Raw genomic sequence first — 12,018 nt, forward strand, 5'->3', positions numbered from 1 at the left:
AAAAAAAAAGAGTCTAAGGGAAAATTACCTGTTATTCTAGAATGTCTCAATTTTTTTCAAAGGATGTATACTTTGTCATACGACCCATGCACAAGACTAATAAGAGTTTCTGTATGACATAAGAACCATGAGCAGACGATACTGAATTTTTGGGAATAGTTTTAAATTGATTAAGTTTATATAGATTAAAACCAGAGAGTATGACGTTAGTAAGTTACTTGTCACACCCCAATTTCCGACAGGGTGTGATGGGCACCCGACCCTTACCTAGGGCCGAGCGAACCCGCAGACTCTCATGATACTCATAGCCATCTTCGGGCCGCAAAGCATAACATAAGCACAGGGGGAAATTTTCTCGGAAAACATACACACCTTTCGTCTTTTTCAATCGAATAAAATCTCTAACCATAACAAATCTGTAGATGCATGAAACTCATAACACAATGCGTACTGATACATCGCACATAGCCGACACAACGAACATCTCGTACACGCGACTTTATCGCTACGCAAAGTCTCTAACATAACCCGGACACCGTACGTACACACTCGACCCGGCCGACACTCCGGAGAAATGGAGCTCGCCAATCCGGCCGAACATCTTCCTCGCTAACATCGTCGCTCACCGAGGGTACCGCGGCATGAAACGAAATTTCCCCGAAGAAAGGGGTCGACGAATATGTACTGAGTATGCAAAGCAGAAAATACGAGAAACAAAATAAGGCGTCCGAACGCGAGCACAATAGCCCAAATACCAACGTACTTACCTCTGGCATCCTAGGCATACATACACAAATCATACACACATATGCCGCGGCCAGGAACCCAGCGGCTAATATTATAAATATATAAATATACACAGTTACACATACATACATACCGCGGTCAAGAATCCAGCGGTCAGGTCACAGCCCGCGGTCAAGTATCCAGCGGACGATATCACACATACACGTACGCGGCCAAGTATCCCGTATGTCCATGATACAGCCGCGGTCAAGTATCCGGACAATATCACATACCGGCCGGGACTCGGCGAAAAAAGGTAACAACAATACACACGACCATAATCGTAAGTAGTCATACATATATAATTTCTTTATTTACAAACTCAATAAAACAACCAAAGCACACCATTTCTTTAAAACCAAATCAATAGTTAAATCGGGTTCTTTTTCAAACATTATTCGAAAACATATTAATGGCAAACAAACAATTTAATTACCTTCCAAAATCCGATAACCAAATATATTTATTATCATTAGTAAGTACAGAAACAAGTTTCAGGTTTATTGGAATTAGTATACAATAGTTATAATCTTTTGAAATCGTTTTTATAAGTCAAAATGTATTATCAAACCCAATGAGGTAGTTAAAATAACTATTTTATAGTAATCGGAGCAATAGTCAAAAGTTTTCTTTTCAAAATCACACAAGTATACCAAGCCCAAGGGCGACATTGGGAGATCTCGGGATGCGTGGGCCCCACCTCAGGTCGAGCCGAGGCGGCGGACATAAACCACAAACATTAGGCTACCTAAAGCCACCCATAAAAGTGTCGGAGCGATCCGGACACGTTTACAACAGTTACAAAGGTTTAAGCAACCTTTTGACCAAATATGAAGATTATAGTTCAATTGCGCTGAATGAATAGTAGGCAAAATCAACTCGGCTTTCAGAGCGAAATTATCCCCGAGGTTCCGATCTTAGCCTAGTAGGGCTAGGACATGCCAAAAGAAGGAAAAGGGCAAGCTTTACATACGAAGGCGTGCCTTACGCTCGTCAAATCTCAATTCTCGTTTCGTCCAAAAAACTGCAAATGGTCATCTTTACCAGTTACTATTCATGAAAGTTAATATTTCAACTTTGATTAAGCATTTGACTACCGAAATTCCGGCAGCACCTCCCCTATAAATATGACACCCCCGAGATTCATACTCGGCCAAATCCAACAACAACCAAGCCTGACAACCAACTCTACGATATCAATTTACAATATATATACCAACACATTCCAATCCAAACACATTCCAACCTTAAACACATGTTGTTACACACTAAAGGACATTTCAACGTATTCAACTACTTCATATAATCAAATTAACATTAACGCTCATAAGTTCAATTATCCACCGAACCCGTTCAAACCATATGCAAGAATACTCTAAGCAAGTCATACTTTATTTTAACAAGCCACGTATTGTTCCAACTTACCCGAAATTGTCTCCAAGTCCGAGAACAACACCAAATATATTCTTTCCTTCCAAATTCATGAATTACGCTAATAATCTACATCTTAACCAAGCAATTCTCATAAACACAAAAATCACATAAGATGGACATAAACTCCAACCCGTCCCCAACTAACATAACCTTGTTTTGAGTCGTTAAACTTGCATTTCTCATCGTAGAATCCACAACGACGATAACTAACACGCTAACAACAATTTGCTCACTTCCAAATTACATAAAGGGGCCATTCGGCCAACACCCAAAATACACACAAAAATGATTTTCAATCTTTTCTTCTACTCACAACAATTAAAACATGCTAATTAACGTTAATTCATCTTCCAATTCACGTACCGTACGCGGCCAACACCTACACGGCCTCAACTTCAATTTCGTTTTCACCATGAATTCCTTCCATGTTATCATACAACAACACATATAAATCATCTAGAAAGCAAGAAAACAAGACTAAACTCACCTTTCTTCTTGACTCCACAACTTGCCTAAAGTGGCGGATGGAGAAAACGAGCAATTCAACGCTCAAACAACACCTCCACGTTGATGAGCACCCTTGAATTAGTAGGTTTGCATGAAGAAATATTTTTCTCTTGATCAATCTTGATCTCTCCCTCCTCTCTCTTGGCCGAAACTCCCCCTTGTTCTTGCTCTCTCTTTCTTTTTCTTTTTCTCTCAATTTTTCTTGAAGTTTCTACAAGTCATGGCCCCTTTTCCTTATTTATCATATGATTTAAATTAACATGGGCTTGGACCCACTTTTTGGGCCTATGGCCGCCACACACCCTTGGGCCGACTTGCTCTTGTTTTTTTTTTTTTTCCACGCTTTTGGAATTTTCATGAAACTAATTTTTTTGAGGTTCCAATTTTGCCCTTGGCCTTTTCCGATATTTCCACATCAAAGTTTCATAACCAACTTATATACTAAACGTAGTCAAAACATGGTCTTGTCCATAACTCGTCGCGACCAACTTAGAATTTTCCAACGTACAAAGTACGGGGTATAACATTACTGCAAGTAGATATTATTATCAGAGAAAAGACAATTCCCTTTAGGTTATGTGAGTAAGGATTTACCCCGGATGTGTATAGTCAGATATGATTATGAAGTGTATTCAAAGTTTGGGGTTACGTATTCCAATTTTTCATTTAAGATAGACAAAAATTTCCCCAAGACAATCCATGTCTATAGCTCAGAAAAGATAGTATACCACCACATAATAGGGTCGAATGATGATGGAAGCTAGAAATATCCTTATGCTTCACTTTAGTTATTCAGAGAAGAATATGAGATCATGACGCTAGCAGATGGTTAGTAGAAGAATAGTAAGTTAGTTTTGAGTAGATACAGTGAATTAACAATTTTAGTAGAGCTAGTAGATGCATGTATTGATATCCTTAGTCAGCTTTACACTAGTGAGTGGGCAACAGTTTGAATAAAACAAATGCGTGTTAGAACCCAAAGAGTTTGAGTTAAACCCAAAGTACAATAATAGTGGAAGAAGAAAGTCCGCTAGATAGTAAGACAACACACTACAAAAGATTAGTCTTAAAGAGTTATCCAAAATGGGTTTTCCCTAAGACTGACAGCGGGAGCAAAGTTAAGTCATTATGACAGAATATGTCAGTTGAAAAATACAATAGTTCCCAGTCCATGTAAGTAATTCAATTTTTCTCACTATGGAAGATTGCTCAGAAGTGAGTTGAAAGATGAGTCGTAAGTGATGTAAAGTACAAAAAAAATTGCAGAGGATAAGGAAAGTTCGTTGGATCCCAACAAGAAAAGAGGATCCACAAGTATAAGACCTTAAACTTTGGTCTGAGTGCGAGATGCATTAGTAAGTCTAGTTGGATATTTCAAAACCTAAAGGGTTAGCATGAGATATGAAGAACCTCAGCCCAGTAATGAGGGCATAAAGAGATAGTCACTACTAGGAATGTGCCTCGCATGTACAAAGAAACATGAAGTGAGTAGAATGATCATCGATTAACTTGTGTCAAGATAAGTTGATATCAATTAAGCGATCACAGAAAAGCTTTAAGACCATGCCAGTTATGTGTCATGAGGATGATGACATTGCACGATACTCCAATCTTCATGTTGTTGGTCAGAAACTTAACGCACAACAATATTGTGAGTATTTTCAGGAAGTACATAAAGAAAGAAATCAAGTATTGGAAGCTTTGCACATGTTGAGGCAGACAAGAGAATTATGGTAAGGGAAGTTCACCGTTTAGCAAATCTTGGAGTTCAACTTTTGGACTTTGAAGATGGTGAAATTGTTGTTCAGAACAGAGCTTCATCCTCCTTAGTAGCCGAGGTGAAAGAAAAGAAGTTTAATGATCCCTACTTATTGCAGTTTAAAGAGGGGATTCACAACCATAAGACAACGACTTTCGAATAAGGGGGAGATGATGGTACTTTAAGGTACCAAGGCAGGTTATGTGTTCCGGATGTGGATGAGGACTTAGAGAGGGGATCATGTCAGAATCACAATTCTAGATATTATATTCACCCAGGTTAAACAACGATGTACCATGATCATAAGGATATAAAAAAAAAATGTAGCAGATTTTATAGCCAAGTATCTATAATGCGTGCGGCTAAAAGCCAAGCACCAGAGGCCCTGTGGTTTTGGCTCAGAATATCAACATTCATTTGCGGAAATGGAAGATGATTAAAATGGAATTTACAAGATGTATACCTTGCTCAATTCGAAAACATGATTCAATTTGGGTGATTGTGGACCGACTTACTAAGTCAATACACTTTTTGCCTATAAGGACCACCGATTTAGTAGAAGATTATGCCAAGTTGTATATTCAAGAAGTCAGCACATCGTATGGGATGCCAGTGTCCATCATTTCAGGTCGTGGGGCTCAGTTCACTGCAAATTTTTGAAAATCCTTTCAGAAAGGATTAGGCACAAGGCTGAATCTCAGTACAACTTTTGACCCTCAGATAGATGTTCAGGCAAAACACTATTTAGACTCTTGAGGACATGTTAAGGGCATGTGTCCTAGATTTCAAAGGTAATTGGGATGATCACTTGCCTCTCATTGGGTTTGCCTATAATGACAGTTATTACTCAAGAATCAAGATGGCACCGTTCAAAGCTCTGTATGGGCGAAGGTGTAGGTCGCCAATTGGTTGGTTCAAAGTTGAAGAGAATAAGTATGAAGCCAAAGAGGACATGAAGTCAAAATATCCATATTTGTTGGATGACCCAGCAGAGGATCTCCAAGGTAAACGATCGCTGCACTCACGTTCCATGATTTTATAGTCATGTTTCCATGATTTTATAGTCATGTTTCCATGTACTCATGTATCCTGTCCTAATACCCATGTGTCCACGTATTCATGTTAATCCAACATTCATGTTCCATGCCCTGTTCCTCACATTCATGTAATCATGTGAAGATTCATGCTCATGTTCCATTCTTCAAGATAATCGTGCTTACAATTTCCTTTTAAGTCCCACGTATAGGATTCATGTACATCGTCACCATGAAAGATGAGGGAGGTAATTCACGCAAGGTTTACGCCACATAATTCTAAGTTTTACTATGAGAACCATGATCTATCATTCGAGGACGAATGATCGCAAAGGGGAGATATTGTAACATTCCATACTAAAGTATAGAACCATGGAATCAGAAGAGCAGAATTTGTCTAAGTGTTTCAGAGTCGTAGGAGCTCTCTAAACGAGTCCCAAAGTGAGGTCAAGGCTAGCTATAGACCTCGCCTAGCAAGGCAAGCCATTAAAAATTCAAAAAACATGAAATTTTGGCTAAATGTGAAAATGGTCCTAAGAGCTCGCTGAGCTAAGGTCAAAGCGAGGCAGGGTCATGCCGTAGACCTCGCTCAGTGAGGTGTAGTGACCAAAAGCAGAAAATTCCAGAAATATTTCTAAGTACATTTTGGACTGGTGAGCTTGTTGAGCTAAGCTCAAAGTGAGGTAGGTCCTCACTGTAGAGCTCGCTGAGCGAAGCCCATAGAAAGCTCACACCTTGCTTTGGAGCTCGCTGAGTAGTCTAGAAGTCCCGTCCTATAAATTCAACACTTAGTTCAAAATTTCATTTATCAGACATTTCAACTTCGTAGAAAACCCTTGAAGGACGTTTTTCTCTCCTCTTAACCTTGTACATCATGGTAAGAATATCTCTTAGATTCTTAATCAATCCTAGCACTAAATAAATGATTCTTAACGTTATTCCTAAATAAAAATATAGGATTTCCAAGGCAATCCTTCTCAAGTGATTCAAGCTAGGGTTTTGGGTGTTCTTCGTCAGAGAATCAAACTTATTCGTTGGATTGGAGCATTTATAGGGATTCTATCCACGTCTGGGAACATATTAGCTCTTCTACATGTTATGTTTGATTCATGAAGAACGTTTTTCTGCAGATTTCAACGGTATTTGGTCTCAATTCATGTTAAACCCTAGATACATATGTTTATGAAATTATATAAAGTATATGTCATGCTCAAACATGTTTCAGTATTTATATTCATGAATATCTATTTGACTTGAATATGTTCGTAATCCATGTAAACTCATGATTTGAAATCCATGAGTTCTTAATTTTAAGTCATGACCCCATGTTACTCTACTCCAAGTTTTTACATGTTTTCCATGTCTCATGAAAATACATTTGATATACATACAAATATATATATATGATAAACCCACGGCAGACACTGTGGTAGTCCACTTCTTTTCACTTCGAGCACCTAAAAGTGACTCTTGTTCCATTTAGACACTTCAAGTGGGTTATTCCTATTCCACTTAGACACTTTTTGCCAATCGATATTGGGCAAAACCAACACCTAAGGGGCGCCGCCTCGTGCACATCCAACCACCGGCCCCAAAAGCCCCCAATTTTTAATAGCCAAAACTCCTTGCGAATTTACAAATTAGTGAATTTACAATTAAAATGAGTTGGCATAATTTAATTGAGTTGGCACAATTTAATTGACCACTTAATCCACGTAGGAGACGACTGGTGTTGGTTTTGCTCCGAAAACGGTGCAAAAAGTGTCTAAGTGGAATAGGAATGGCCCACCTGAAGTGTCTAAATGGAACAAGGGCCACTTTAGGTGGTCAAGTGAAAGAAGTGGACGACCACAAGCGTTTGTCGATGGGTTTGGCATATATATATATATATATATATATATATATACATCTATGTGTGTGTGTGTGTATATTCATGTTAAACTATATACAAACCATGTTTATGAAATCCATGGGCTTTTAAGCCAACCATGTTCATGTTCACGTTTTGGGAGTAGCATAGATTTACCTAGAATTTTTAAACACCTAAAACTACGTGTCACGACCCAACCCCGTAGGCCGTGACTAGTGCCCGAGCTGGACACTCGTATACACCTGTTAACAACAATCAGCCCACAACTAGCATGATAAAGAACTTATATATAAAAAGGCAAGACGTCGTCTCAAAACTGACGCATATATGTATATCAAAGCAACTTTGTCTCTGTGTGGAGTCACAACTACCAACGGATATAACATCGTACATAAGCCGGCAAGGCTATCATAACATGTGGGAACGCCCAACTATATATATACGCAAGCCGACAAGGGCCGCTACTACATACGACATCCCAAAACATATATATACGCGAGCCGACAGGGGCGCCACTACGAATGGGAACGTCCCAAAACATAAGTCATATATACACAACTGGACGGCAACTATATACAAACCCACTCACATGTCTACAGACCTCTAAGAGTAACAACTGTATCATATGACGGGACAGGTCCCCGTCGTACCCCTGGATACATACATATATATATCTGATAAGAGGGATGCGTACCAAAATCTAGGCCACGGGACAAGGGAGCACTCCAAGATAGCGAGAATAGATATCTGGTGCGGATCACCGAAGCGATGTCTGTACGGGCATGAAGGCTTGCCCCCGAAGAAAAAAGGGTCGATGCGAGAATATGTGCGAGCATGTAAAGCATAAAATACAGTAAACATGATCATACTGAAGTAAGGAGTATAGAAAACTAGTACATTAACTAGAGAACCACAAGGCTTACCTTTGAAACATAAATCATGCGTGTCAATATCATGCTCAACCCGTTATGAAACTTAATGACATAATTAGGTAATCATCCTATATATATGTATATATATAACGTGTCCCGGCCCTCTAGTGAGGGACTCGGTGAATAAAATCATCATATGCCATCCTGGCCGCCATCTCCGTATCATCATATCATCATATACATATACATATAACGTGTCCCGGCCCTCTAGTGAGGGACTCGGTGAACAATGCAGTGGAGTTGTGCACGAAAACGTGTCCTGGCCCGGGACTCAGTGAAAGACATGCTGAGACTTGCACGAGTGAAGTAGTGAGAAACCATATGCAATTAAAACATTTTCCAAGACTCAATAGATCAATCAACACGAGCTATCATTTAAAAATCAGGACAATGGTTATATCAAATATTATTCGAATGTTACTCGGGACATCTTAATTAACTTTCAAATGCTATCATAAAGTATATCAAAAGGACTTAGAACTCATATTCATATGTCAATAAAGTATGGAACATCTTATAGGAGTCCAATCACAAATTATCATAAAGTTCCTAAGAACAGGAACGGATGTATATCGACTAATGTCCAGTGTACAGAAAGCTGAAAAGGAGAGCTCGATCACTGAGAGTTCTAACGTCAAGTAAATAAGAATTATAGATCACGTCAAAGTCTATGAATAGAATTACCCCAAGGTTCATATCATTTATCACTTAAGTCTAGGACATAAAAGAGAGAAGGGATAGGCTTTACATACCTTTAGCTTTTACTCGCAACACAACACGTATCGTTGTCCAATAGTACCTCAACCTATATTAAGACGTCAAGAACTACGGTTAAGCTACGGGGAGATTCAAAACATATTCTAACGCTAGTAACTCCTTTCTAGATGATAGATATTTAGATGACGTTTCCTTTACATTCAAACCAACCACATACAACCAAGCCAACATCAATGATTATACGTTCAAGTATCAATCCGAGACTATTCAAACAAAACTCGAGGACACTCGGGACAGCCCGTACAACCTTCCAAAACAGCCCAACCAACACACAATACAACATATAATCTTTCAAGTTCGACAAGAACAACAACAACACATTCTTTTCTTTCAAATTCGTGAACCATACCAACAACCACACGTTATAACATTATTCACATAAATGCAAGAGACTTTACTAACATCATTTTAACTTCTACAACAGCCCACAAACAATTACAACTCCAACTTGAACCATTAATCCTTCATTCTCATCACAAAATCTATAACAACAACAACCAAATACCAAGTAATATCAACTCATCATTTTTCTCCTAAAAAAACGGCCCCCCACAGCCTTAGACAACTCTCCAACATCAACATACACAATTTTATACATTCAATTCACATTTATACATATTCACAACGCATCCAAACTCACCATAAACCATATGAAAAGTGATCAATTCTTACCTTAACACTTGACTTCTCCACGGCTAGAACTTTCAAATTAAAAGGACAAAGATCCTTGCTTCCTTTCAATAATTAATCCTTGTTTCCATGACCTTCATTTGATTAGAAACACCAAGATAATTAATTGAATCAAAGCTTAAAAACTCCCTTAAATTTTCAGCCATGGCCGAGAGCCATTTTTTTTTCTTTCTCTATGTTTTTCTAAGGTGCAAGATGAACAAATGAGTTGGTAGTTGATGGATGAGTCATGAAATTGCTATATATAGGATGTCCATGGGCTGGACACTTGGCCCAACCAAAGTGTGAGCCAATCACACTTGGCCATGTCACGGGTGGGGCCCACATGGCCACTTATGGCTTAATTAATGAATAATTAAACTTTAACCCCACTTAATAATCTAATCATGGTTAATTAATTCCTAATCTCCATTAATATTTCTATACCAAATAAAATTTATAAGAAACTTGTGCATTAAAACAAAATCGGAGGTTAAAAGTCTCTACCTCGTATCTCAAAATAGTCTTGTCTTAAATGTTATATCCCGTATTTTGTACATCGGGACAATCCGAGTTAACTGCGATAAGTTAGGGTCAAGACTAGTCCGGGATGCGAGGTTGAGATTTTTGACCTTCAGTTTTATTTTAAGGCATAAGTTGTGTATGATTTTATTGGCATGAAAATGTTAAGGAAACATTTGGGGTCAAATTCCATTTTTGGAAAGCATGCTATTTTTGGAAAGTGAATTATTATATGGAAAACAAAAAAAAAATGGAGGACCATGTGGCCGGCCACCTTGGTGTGGGCCATGGCCACATGGATGGTTAATAGTTGATATTTAGTAGATGACTTAGTCATCTTATTCTCATTCCAACACTTAGAATTTTCAAGAAAAATCAAGAAGCCTTAAGGAGCAAGAACAAGAGGCCATATTCGGCCATCTCCTCCAAAAATCAAGACCAAGAATAGCCATCCAAAAAAATTATTTCTTCAAGCAAACTCACTAATTGAAGGGTGAGGATCGATGATTTATTCGACCAATTGCAAGGTGCCAAATGGTTCTCAAAGATTGATTTAAGGTCCGGATACCACCAGGTAAGAGTGAGGGAGAAAGACATCCCTAAGAAACTGACTTTCGAGAGAGATATGGCCATTTCGAGTTAGAGAGTAATGTCGTTTGGGCTAACCAACGCGCGGCGGTGTTTATGGATTTAATGAATAATGTCTTCGGGCCTTTTACGGATCTGTCGTGATTGTATTCATCGACGATATTCTGGTGTATTCTAGATCCGAGGCCGAGCATGCGGATCATTTGCGCATCATCTTAAGAGTTCTCCGGACTCGAGAGTTGTACGCTAAATTTTCTAAGTGCGAGTTCTGGTTGAACTCAGTATCATTTCTGGGCCATGTCGTTGCAGCTGATGGTATTCGAGTGGATAGCCAAAAGATCGAGGCCGTAAAGACTTGGCCAAGGCCCACAACTCCTACGGAGGTGTTATATCCCGCATTCTTGTGTAATCGGATAATTTGAGACGATCGCGGGAGGACGACAAGCAAGGCCACATTTTTATTTTGAAAAGCATATGAATGACTTATGATGTATTTAGAAGCGGAATTAATAAGGAAGGTCAAGGGCATAAAAGGAAATTCGCAATATGACTTGTGGAAATATGGAAAAAGACGAAGGGCAAATTTGGAAGTTGGAAAAATGTTTCATGAATTACAAGGACTAGCCCAAAAAAATAAGTGGGCTTGAATTTTTTAAGGAAATTAAAGGTGGCCATATTTTAGCCAAGCCCGTGGGGGAATTAATTCTTGAATTATTAAAGAGGACCAAGTCTTCAAAAATTCATAAAATTCTCTAGAAAAATCAAAAAAAGGAGGAAAATTCTAGGGGGAGAAGAAAGGAGGCATGTGATTAAAATTGGGGACCTATTATGTATTAATAATAAAATTGGTTGAAGACTTGTATAAAGTCATCTTATTTCATAAAATTTTCTAGAGAATTCGAAGAAGCGAAAACAAGAAAAAGAAGGGAGAGAAAAAGAAGGGGCATTCGATACGCCTTGACCCAACAAAAATCTTGGAAAAATTTTGCCAAAAATTATTTTCTCCTAGCCAAACAATCCCTTGAAGGGTCCTTAACTGTTACACCCCGGATAAATTTTCATTCATGCGTGGAATCGAATAAATGAAGGGAAAGGATTACGGGTATCGAATCGATGAAGTGTCGAATTAGTTTGAGAAGG

Source organism: Lycium ferocissimum, chromosome 5, assembly GCF_029784015.1.
Source record: "Lycium ferocissimum isolate CSIRO_LF1 chromosome 5, AGI_CSIRO_Lferr_CH_V1, whole genome shotgun sequence".
NCBI classification, from domain to species: Eukaryota; Viridiplantae; Streptophyta; class Magnoliopsida; order Solanales; family Solanaceae; genus Lycium; species Lycium ferocissimum.